Below are 11552 nucleotides of genomic sequence, written 5' to 3'. Positions count from 1 at the left end.
TGGCATATGTGAGCATGCCATCTCTTCATTTCGAAAATTTTTAATGAACAGAAACAGGAGAATACACTGACAAAATGGGGATGATAGCTGCAAACTTTTTGACAGAGAACTGTACAGCAACCTCCTGAGGAGAAACATCCCAAGCCGAGATATGAACCTAAGATATGAATTATCTTTACTTCCCCTCCCTCAGGTAATGGTTGCAGCATCTCAACTCTGCAGTTTGCCTCTGATGCTCTGACAGGAATATAATTCTCCTTTTGCGTGCTGATTTACAATAAGCAAACACTCCACATGCTCATACAGATGCTGAATCAGATAGGACAATTATCCGTCTCAGCTTATCCGCCATGACTGCTCTCTGTCAACAGGGAACCACTTCCTATTTCAAGCCTGTCTGTTTACTTACCTGGGAGCTATAGAATGGACATTTTGTTTCACTGTCTCCTCCATCACATTATCGCTTTGGCTCTGCATTATTAAATTATAGTCTCCGTTTCTGCTTAGAGAGAGACAGGCACCAATCTTTATCTATCACAGCTAAGATCTAACATAACAGTCTTTTAGATAGACATTGATAGCCCCTTGTAGACATGCAGTATCATCTGTAAATATGGTAATTTTGAACATTGGCATAATCTTTCAATAATGTTCAGGGATTTAGCAACATTTTCACAGCAATATATGAATAAAAGCCATCATATTGCCAACTAGCATGCTCAAAATTATGATGTTCTTGCTTACAGTGTTTGTAAAACCCTTTTAGATCCACCATAGACCTTTTTTTTCTTTTTTTTTTGGCATGGACAGAGGAACTTCTTTTGGGGGGGGGCAGCAGGTCAACAGTATATGTCACATGAAGTGGTATCACCTAAAAGCTGGAAACCTGAAGATCCATTTTAGGGACACCTCACCACTGTGTGTCAAGTTTTTCTCATCGTCATAAATCTATATAATAGTCATTGTGTTTTGGCTAGGCACCTATTTAAACTTTGAAAGTTTAGAGTGTATAGCACTTTACAGCATTATGATGGACATATGTGATGACCATTCCCATCCTCATAAGTTATTGCATCATCTTTTGGGTTGAAAATGTTTGTTACACAGGTTTATTGAGTAACTTAAGCATTTTTTTACCACTCAAAGACTGATACAAGTCGTGGAAAAAAAAAATTCAAAATGCCACATTCAGGTCTTGAGGTACACGACAGAAAAATTCATGCTGTGATTTGGTAGCAAAAACTGTTGTTTTGATATTTCGATAAGAATTGCATTTTTCTGCAATTGGATGGCGAGCACTTCTGTTCAGGAAACTGCGGAGAAACCCCTTTATTGTCAATATACCCAGGAAAGTAGCATATCCTCTCAATGCCTGAGGCCTCTAGTTTATGACTGTAAGTTGTTTCGAGGCTGTGATTGGCCAAGAAGTCAAAACAGGTTATTTTATACAGTGATGTCCATTTCAAAAATATGGTTTCACTACAAAGAAATTACTACGGGGACTTACATCCATTTCCATTAATACCCAATTTATGCAATTCCAAAACTGTTCAGGCACCCTGGTATGCAGAGATATTCAAATACAATATTGTAAAGTAACTTAACTGTTATAAAATGAAATAACTCATTTCATCTTAACCTGAAAGGTCAAGAGACCCCAGTAAAATGGCCATAATAGGTTTTCCCTCTACAATATTTAGCCCCATTTTGGAGTGTTATTTAGCTCCCTTTCCAACATGCTAAGGCACATCATAACTTTCAGTGGCCTGTCTCGTGTGCCAGATACCAAATATCTCATAAGCACTGGGACTCTTTTTGTAAAAGTTCTGTCAAAAGAAACCCGCAGTCGAATCTTAAAAAGCCATTACAGACAGATGGGCCCAGCAATGTTACAGATTGACAGTCCACCCCTGTAACTATCCAAACATTTCCCAGTAATGTCACTGGAAAGACTTTTGTGAGAACTGCACAGCATGCCCATATAGACAGGTTAGAGATGGCAGCTTTCTGCTGTGCAGGCAGATGTTTGTTTGATTCTCAACAGACAGGTAATTACGGATGTGTCCAAATGACCAGGGAGTACAGTGCAATATTTGTCGAGGCTGACTACACGCCCAACACAGAAGACATTAGGAAAGATATTCTGCCAGCAGTAACAAGGCTATGAGAGGCACTTCTGCAATACATAACAGGAATCAGTCATACACTTTTTGTTTTGTCTCACCCCTAAAGACATACCGTGACAACATATCCTCAAGAAAGTATCAGTCCCAGTCAGTGCAGTTAAGAGCAGAGAAAGGTCAGGGGAATATGAAAAAAGCACATAGTAAGTGGAAACACGGTGTTTTGATAAACCTCTCCACCTTGTATTGTATGCATAAAATCACTCACCGACTCCTGACCTCCATTGCCATTGTGTTGATTGAGCTGTGAAAGCAGAGTGACGTATCACAATGTAAAGGGGAAGAGCCAAGGCTCCATATAGCACAATCCAATACATAAATTTTCCAATTATTCCCGCTGCTGTGCAGCATTAACATCATTTCAAAGATTTTTTTTTTCCCCTTCCTCTAACTGTTTGACCATGTGACGTTTATTCCCAGACTATTATCTATTCACCAGCATGACTGTGCTTTCCTGGTCCATCACTGTCAGTGTCCTCTCCATGTTTGTGCAAAGGATGACATTTTGAATAAGAGATTAAACTGTTACCCTGCACGCCCTCTCCAAATGAGGTCAGCGAATACTTCTAAGCCAGACCCAAATCAAACATTATATTCAATATGTGCAAAATTATATCTGATTACAATTCAAGATGCCACCCTGCTCTGAACCATCAAATCTAGAGACATGAATTTGGTTGGTCAGGACAAACAGCAACAGTGTTTTCTGTACTCCCTACACACAGCCTCCACAATGCATACAGTTTCACGGTATTGTATCATATCCTCATTTAAATTTGATCCTTTTTGACATGTCAGTACTGCAGGCTGAATGATGTGTCCCTGGCTCCACATATCTGATTTGTTACCCATTGGGTTTGGGCCCGGGCGACTGTAGCAGCACTCGTATCTCACCTCGGGCTGGAACACCACCCCCTGGCTCCTTGCATAAACAGCATGACTCATCACGCAAGGCTGTGACAACTGCCCCTTTACAGGGTGGCCCTGATCCTTTTTTTTCAATTCAGGGGCAAGTAAGTTATGTGAACTGACCCACTATTTTCTCCCTAGTAGGACAGACCAAAAACAGACCTCACAGGGTCATGTGCGCATGGCAAAACACATCAGACACATTCACATCTGACCTTGTTTTAGCAGCACAGCTCACATGGTTGTCATACAGGGACTAAGGGTCATTATTTGTGTTACTTCTAGGCACACAAGTGCATTTTGTCCATGATGCGAGCCTGTTTAGCACAGTTAGTTCTCGGGAAATCTTCTCTTCTAGTTCAGCCATTGTTTAAACCTTTGCAGTGCTGCAAGGACAATCCAGATTACTGCAGTAATGCAATTTATTATTCTTTGATGGAAATGGTTCTTATGCTCAAAGCACGTGCTCATTCAATGCAATACACCTTGAATTTAAAAATGGGTCCCCATTACTAGCATTATTTTAAACTGCATATGAGTCGGCAGTTTCGTGAATGGCAGTCGCCTAATTGAACTTTTGGTTGCCGAGGGTAAAATCTTGAAAGGTGGAGATGTCTGTGTCCTGATTCAACCTGGGGATTGAATGTTTACCGTTTACTTTGAGCCTGACTAATTTTGTTTTATCGCTTCTGCTCCACCGAAGGGAAAATTCATTAATATAGCATGCACCACAAAACCAGTGCGTTGATTAAACGCTGAAAATATGGCTATACATGTCAATTACTGACAGCAGCCTAAACAGCCTCCCTCGTTTAAGTATTTAACCGGGTGTTTCTTTGAGCTTTTCCATTATTGTTTTATTTTAAATAATATAATAAATTAATACATCTTTCCTGATGCATGTGCAGCATGTGTTTTATCTGTTTGATAGGCAGCTAAAGACAAATTAGTTAGAGGACAGTTTGGGGAAGGCTCTTTCCTTTTTCAACATAACAGTGCCCCCATAAACAAAGTGATGTTTTTCTGATTTTCGTGTGACCTTGCTTGCACGGAGTCCTGACCTCAGACCCATCCAGCATCCTTTGAGACTGTAAGCCGAGCTTTATCTCCCAACGCTAGTGCTCAGCCTCAATCATGCTCATCGCTGAATTGAAACAATCTTTGTGCCCCAGAGGAAAGTAATAGTAACATATAAATGGCCAAATTTTAGAGTGAGATGTTGAACAATGTCAGTCCTTGCCTTCTCTAACTTCCCATTGAGGGCTCAACTGTGTTTTTATGCCTCCTCACAGAAGACAGACGTGGCTGGAGGCATTGTGCTTTCAGATTGCCCATCTGTCTGTCCTTTCCATTTTCGTGACTGCAATATCTCATGAACGCCTTGAGGGGATTTCCCTCCAATTTGACACAAACATCCAGATTGACTCAATGATGAATTTATTAGATTCTGGTGACCTTACATCCATCCCATTCTCATAAACGCGATATCTCAGGAACACCTTGAAGGAGTTTCCTCAAATTTGGCATAAATGTTCCACTTGAACATGGGAATAAACTGATTACATGTTGGTGGCCCAAGGTCAAAGGTTACTGTGATCTCAGGGCCATCCCATTCTCATAAACGCGATATCTCAGTAATATCTTTAAGTAATTTTTTCAAATTGGGCACGAATGTCCCTTTGGACTCCTGGGGGAACTAATTAGATTTTGGTGGCCAAAGACCAAAGGTTACTGTGACCTCACAAATCACAATTTCGGCCTTTACGCAAAAATTCACACGCCAATTATGACAAAATTTCACAAAAATGTCTGACATTTTATGTCTAAAAGTTCAAAACTCAACTTCACTGTGTGATCTCAATTTTTGGCAGAAACACTCTCCTGGTCATTATGTTTTATCATAACCCAGGAACGGAAGGGAAGACATTTGGTCAGATACTAAGACAGTGACACTAATCTTGAAACTTTGACAACTGTATAGATATTCTCTGCTGTGTGAAGCATCTTGTTTTAGAATTTGTAGCTCCTCTGAAGCATCGTCTACTTTTATGGCCACATACGAGTCTATAACTGCAACTTGACTGGTTAGTGTAGGCATACGACCAGGCAGTGGTTCTGTGAATAAAAGTCAGAGGGAAATACATGACACAGACAGAGTGAGCTTGAAGTTTGCCCTTGTGCTACATGATTAACGAGAAAAATCCTGCTCTTCTATTGCTGCAGTTCTACATTACTCCAGCTCAGCGTGGCTCATATGCTGCTTGAACAAATGAGTGGAGCAGTATCATCACAGTCATGGAAGCACCAAACTCTACTGTAATCCAGCTTTATCTACTCATGTTTTGTTTTCCTCTTTTCTCTCTTCTGTCAGCTTCCGCTCATAATTACACGGGGCTTAGTAGTGTTTTGAAAAGTCTTTGATCTGTCTCTTAAAAGCACACTGATTATGCAGTAAAAAGAAATTGAGGCTCGTCGTTTACTTTAGTCTGCGTTGGTAAGGTCATTTGACAGTGTGGGTTTATTTTATTTTCTGTCTGTCTCTTGTGCTGCAGCATGTGAGCAAGCTTGGGTGCAGCCATGCTCTCAGGGTGTGATGTGAGGGTATATATAGCCGAGTGATTGACTGTACAGGTCAGTGTTGAGGGATAACTGCAGCACAGTGCATTAGGCCGACACCAAACGCAGCAAATCCTTTGTCAGTTAATGGTAGCTTAATGCCGTAAGATAGAACGGTACTGGAAATCACAGGATTTTAAGGGATTGTCTCTCTAGTAATTGTTGCTCAGTCATCATGGACCGCTGCACCGTTGCCTAGCACCATTTTAAAGATTTTGCTCAGAATTGTCATGTAGTGTTGCAGTAATGACTAAATAAGACCTGGAACATTTTTTTTTTGTGCCTGTAGAATGAAATGTCATAATTACAAACAGAGGAGGGACTGTTTTTACCCTGTCACATATCACGTGCTATAATATAAGATTCTACAGCAATTTCTTGAAATTCTCGAAACCTGCACACTGTCAGAATAGTTCAAATGAAATTCAAATATAATTTATTTGGTTTATAGAACCTTCCTTTTAAGTTGTGGTTTCAATGGGTAACTTTGGTATTTTCCAACCTGGACTTTATTTCCCATAAAATTTGGAAATCATCTAGAATTGAACAGAGCACTTTAGCACGTAGCCCGCAATATAGACTATAATCGAATGTTTTTACCACGGACAGGCTCAGATATATTGATATATGTATATATATATATATATGATATTCTTATTGTCTGTCAACATTATTGAATGAATTCATACAGAGATAGACCTTTTGTCAAAGCAGAAGTTGCTTTTGTTTAACCAGATATGGCCCTTATATTCTTATCAACAAAACCACCAGATTCCATTTAAAAAATGACAATGTTATCATCATAAAATACAATACATTCACAGTTTTCAGAAAGAAAAAACTAAAAAAATCATATTCTTTAACATAAGGTCTGTCTCTGTAGGGATCCTTTATTGTTAGAGGCTTACAATAACAATCTGAGTTTATCAGTGGCAAAAACCAGCATTTTGGTGGACGTAAATGAACGGTGTGTAATTTCCTGAAGTGGTTACATTGTAGCCACTTTTGCAGCCACAGCACTCTTGCTCAATACTGGACCAGATTCAAAAAAATGTTGTTCCCATTCGTCACTAAGACACAGAACAGGGGAAATATGGGCTCAAGTTGAAAAAAGCAGGACTTACTCTTTGATGTGATATCGTAGTAGTTATGGATATCTATATTAAGGGTTCATTTTAATGTCAGACGTCATATACTGTGACAGGATGAATCCAGATTTGCTGTTAATCCACAGCACTCAGGATATGCTTATATTTTAAATTTCAGCCATATGCACAGCATTTATGGAAAAGCCATGTGTGCATATTGTTAGTGTATATTCATACAACATTTAAATGATTTTGCTCTCAGATGTTCGCTTGGAGCTCACACATAATAAAACGTGTGTGTGTGTGTGTTAAACAGCCTCTAGTTGAGCCTCCCAAGCCTCAGAGTGTGTGCTGCACACGTCATTAGTATCCTTCCCTACTGTGTATGATGCTAGAAACTACCACCATGAAAGAACTCGGTATATGTTAGCCTGCTGCTGCGCTCATGGAGGACTTCTTATCCTTGGACTATAGCCTGCGGACATTGTAGCCTTATTATTTTTTTACTCACTTTGTCCCAAATGAATTGTACTTTTCTTTGTAATTTCCTTAACTCACTGAAGTTAGTTGGCTTTGTGTGCTTCGCATGCACCCAGGTGGGTTCTCCAGAGCTTGATGAATTCACAGGAAGTCTGTAATCCATACGTCAGTGAACATGCAGGCTAGATGGAGATCAGACCTCAAGAAAGGATGTGCTGCTGCAGAGGCTGCCTGCTCTAATCAGAATGCATCAGATCACTCTCCTTTCCTCTCCTCTTCGCGTTCCTCCAGAACATTATATCTCTCTTTTCTGTTACTCATTTTTTTGTTCTCATTCTCTCCCTCTTTGTTGCTTTCTGTACCCGCATCTTTCCTTCTCTCCCTCTCTCTTTGCCTTCTAGACAAACTGAGGTTTCAAAGCTGATGGGTAACTAGAGAACTCCCCTGCTGCTCTCAGATTCCTCCTAGTCATCCCTAGCAAAGAAAAAAAGACGCACACACACCACCACCACACACAAGCATGAGAAAGAAGAGGAAAAGACTAGAATAAACAGGTGCACAGATGTAGATGTAGAGTTTTCGCTCCGCTTGACTCGAGCAGAATTGAACATGAGTAAAATAGACAGCGATAATGACGAGAGGAGGCAGGATGAAGCCATGGAGAAGGATCCATGAACAAGAATAGAGACCCTGAGACCGAGAGGGAGAGAGACAGCGAAAGCCATCCTGTCTTGACGATAAGATATATCATTTTGTCAGCTCAACTGAAGCCCATGAAAGCTGTAGAGTGGAGGGAGAGAGGGAGATGCTAAATGAGGCTACTTCGCATCAACAAATGCTGTAATTTGAAGATTTTCACATTTCCAACCTTTCTAAGTTGTCAAAGTCCTATTAGTCTTAGATGTGCATAGAATCAAAAATACACATCAGGCTTTTAGATAGATCGAGTGCCTGTTTGAAAACCTTTCAAAGTGACTTTTTGCAGGACACATACAGTAATTAATATGCTGTTAAGATCCTTCAAATGTTTCATTTCAAGTTTGCATTCTGATATATTTTTTAAAATAAAATATTGAGCACAGAGTCAAAAATTACCTGTGGAGTTTTAGACCTCTTGAAAGGGTTTGGAGCATTTTCTATGAGTAGGTCCCTGTTTTTGATAATACATGAGGATGCACATGCACACACACCTAGGTGACTGATGCAATACACAATCCTACGAATGCTGTCACGCTAAGCAGCAGTGTGATGCAATAGCCCAGAAAAGTCAGGGAACAAGAAGACTACAAGTTGGTCAATGTGGATGTTTAAAATGCTGAATGTTAAAAACATAAAAGAAACGGCTTGGCAAACGATTTATGCGAAAGGAAATGCACTCTGCATGGTTGTTAAACCTCAAGAATAGAGAGAATGCTACTTATTGAAAAACACTGAATGCAGGGCTCCCGCAGATCCTTGAAAAAGTCTCAAGAGACATTGAGTTTATTAATCTAAAAACAAGGTCTTAATTTGTATCGAAATGTCTTAAATCAATCTTTCAAAAGCCTAAAAGAAAAGCTTAGACATGGGATATGGGATTTTTTAAAAACCATTAATTCCTGATGTCGCATTGTAAAATGACAAAAATTGTGGCATTTAACATCTTTAAAAGTCTTTAATATTACTTCCTTTAATCTGTAGAAACCCTGGAATGTGAACATAACTTTTCTTTTGTCACAATGAAACTGCACAGGGTTTCGTTCACCTTTAATGGTTTGAAATCGTATCAAACCTACCTGCGTGCTTGACATCTGACCCTGACTTCTGACCTCCATCTGCTGGGTTCAATAATTTGTATCAAAGGATAGTCACAGTGTCATTACAGTGACAAGAACCTCAAGCCACAGTAATTAGTGCTGAAAGATAAGTCAATCCATAGAAACGTATTTAGCAACTTTTGTGATCGTAAATTGACAGTTATCAAGTAAAAATGCAAATCATTTGCTTGTTTAAGCTTCTCAGATATGATGATTTCCTGCTTTTCTTTCTCTTTTATTAAATTTAATATCTGTGCGGTTTAGACTGTTGTTTGGAACAAAACAAGTAATTTTAAGTTGTCTCCTTGGGCCTTTTTCACTATAGATAAAAATGTTTATTGAAGGAACTGTAAACAGATCATTTTTATATCAAAAGAATTATTAGTTGCAGGCAGCACTAAAAGTAATGAAACAATAGATATTTTGGTACCCTAGACTCTACTTTTTCCTTTTAACACAGAAAACTGCCATCCTCTGTTCCTCTGCCTCAGGGCCTGTTGGAGCCCCAGCTGACTGGGCCCCTACGGCAAATCAGTGGGGAACACATGCTTTACACACACATACACCGGCGCACACTGACAACTACAACCAGGTGGGATTGTGTGTGAAGAGACTTCTTCTGCATGCAACAGAAGTACGAAGTGACTCACACACACGCACCTTCCCCTCTTCCAGAACAGACGCATGCGATTCACCTCAACTGCTTGGCGATGTTGTGGCGCTCCCAGGGAAAAAAATCACACTCTTAATGAATAATCCTATTAGCACATGAAAGGTAACATCTGGCTTGTTCCAAAAGCAGTCATTCTTTTATAGGAGAGCGGTTTGTTTTCTGGATGAATGAATACCCCTCCCAGCGAGCAGGGCCATGGGAGGTAAATGCTCACTTCACCACTCGTTTGGAAACCCTGCACTCTTCCTCATGCTCGTTCCCACCCTTACACCCTCGGCCATGTTAGCTTGGTTTTGGGAGACACGTGCCGTGCAAGTTTCGAAAAATGCGATTCGTGCAGACTATTACATTCCACCCTGGCAGTTCTCGCTGTTGATGCACGACATCTCCGTGTGTAAAAGCATTGTTTTTTATTTTTCATGTACCTCTGAATTTGGAGTGACTATGCACAGAGGTGGCGAGCACACACTTGCGCGTGCACACGTGGCAGAACAGTCTCTCTAGAGTATTACAGAGTGAGCAGCAGACTGATGTGACTGATTCCTAAAAATAAAGATTGGCTTTGAAGCGTCGGGCCATCACACCCATCATTCCTGGTCGGCCATGCCCAGCTCTCATAGAGGCGGCACGAAGGTTAAACGCAGACAGGGACTGACGGATGAAGGGGAACATGTCATTTCTTTTCTTTTTTTTTCAGCAGAGACATCCTACTTTTATCCCTATCCTGTCATTTTTGGTAGTGATATTTGCGTTACATAGATGAGGCTGTGACAGCAGGTATGTACTTTTCATGTCACTCTCAAGTGTCAGCACTTAACGCCCTACCATTGTAAAAAAAAAAGAAAATTCAATATCCTCTCCTGCCTCTCTATTATTTCTCGCAGATGATGTCTTCTCCCCTTGCTCTATATATCTCTTCCTCTATCTTTATCTGCTTTCCTCAGTCCTCTTCTCAGTGTCTGCGCAAAGTGAAATAGAGCAGAGGGGAGATTGTATCAGAGCGTTGATGTGAGATAGGGTTGAAGGGGAGATGGAGAGCGATGGCAGGAGGTTTGTGGAGATGAGTGGGAGTGACATGCGTTTTGTGTGGCAACTGAAGGACAGTGGAGATGTGAGGGTTCTTGGCAACCCTCTCTCTCTCCCCCTCACACACACACACACACACACACACACACACACACACACACACGCTCCAATAATCTGTAAGGAGATGGTGACTTCACCCAGTCCATTAATCTAGATTAGTCTTTAGTTAAGGACCTTCATCAGCTGCAGCCAACTGTCTGATGCTCAGCACTCATTACCTATTCCTCTGCTGCCTCCGTACGTGGGACAGCAGCTTCATGCAACAATTTTTTCTTTTTGCTTTGGATACCAGTGCGTTTTATGTAACGCTCACTCAGCTGCAAAAACTGAGAGGAAATGCAGCATCATGCAAGCCCTTGTACGCACGAACTGTTTCAGCTTTGTATGCGAAGCCAGTCAGGTTAAATCTGGATCACAGTGGTCTCAGAAACCGAAAAACTGACCCGCCACATCTGATGAACGTCAGCCAGCGGTGGCAGCGAGCCCCCTCCCCACCTGAGATATAAACATTCGTCACGTTTAAAGTTTTCTTAACTGACTGAAACGTCTCTTAAACTCACCACATTCCACAGCCGCTGCCTGAAATCTCCAGCAGCAGAAGCAACTCAGCCGAACTCAAATCAGTCTGAGATTTACCTCCTTTCATCTGACACACGTATTTGATATTTGATCAGCCGACTAAAAGGGAAAATCTCCAGTGAAAACATTCCCTGTGGATTAT

At 40.7% G+C, this 11552-nt stretch overlaps 1 protein-coding gene across 3 annotated transcripts in view; it reads left to right on the top strand.

Moving 5' to 3' along the window:
- dock1 (dedicator of cytokinesis 1) overlaps positions 1 to 11552 on the top strand; it is a 243383-nt gene that overhangs the window by 131678 nt on the left and 100153 nt on the right. The window lies entirely within an intron of this gene.

Source organism: Plectropomus leopardus, chromosome 19, assembly GCF_008729295.1.
Source record: "Plectropomus leopardus isolate mb chromosome 19, YSFRI_Pleo_2.0, whole genome shotgun sequence".
NCBI classification, from domain to species: Eukaryota; Metazoa; Chordata; class Actinopteri; order Perciformes; family Serranidae; genus Plectropomus; species Plectropomus leopardus.
Note: the sequence above shows the minus strand (reverse complement) of the source record. Positions and strands in the feature narration are given on the sequence as shown.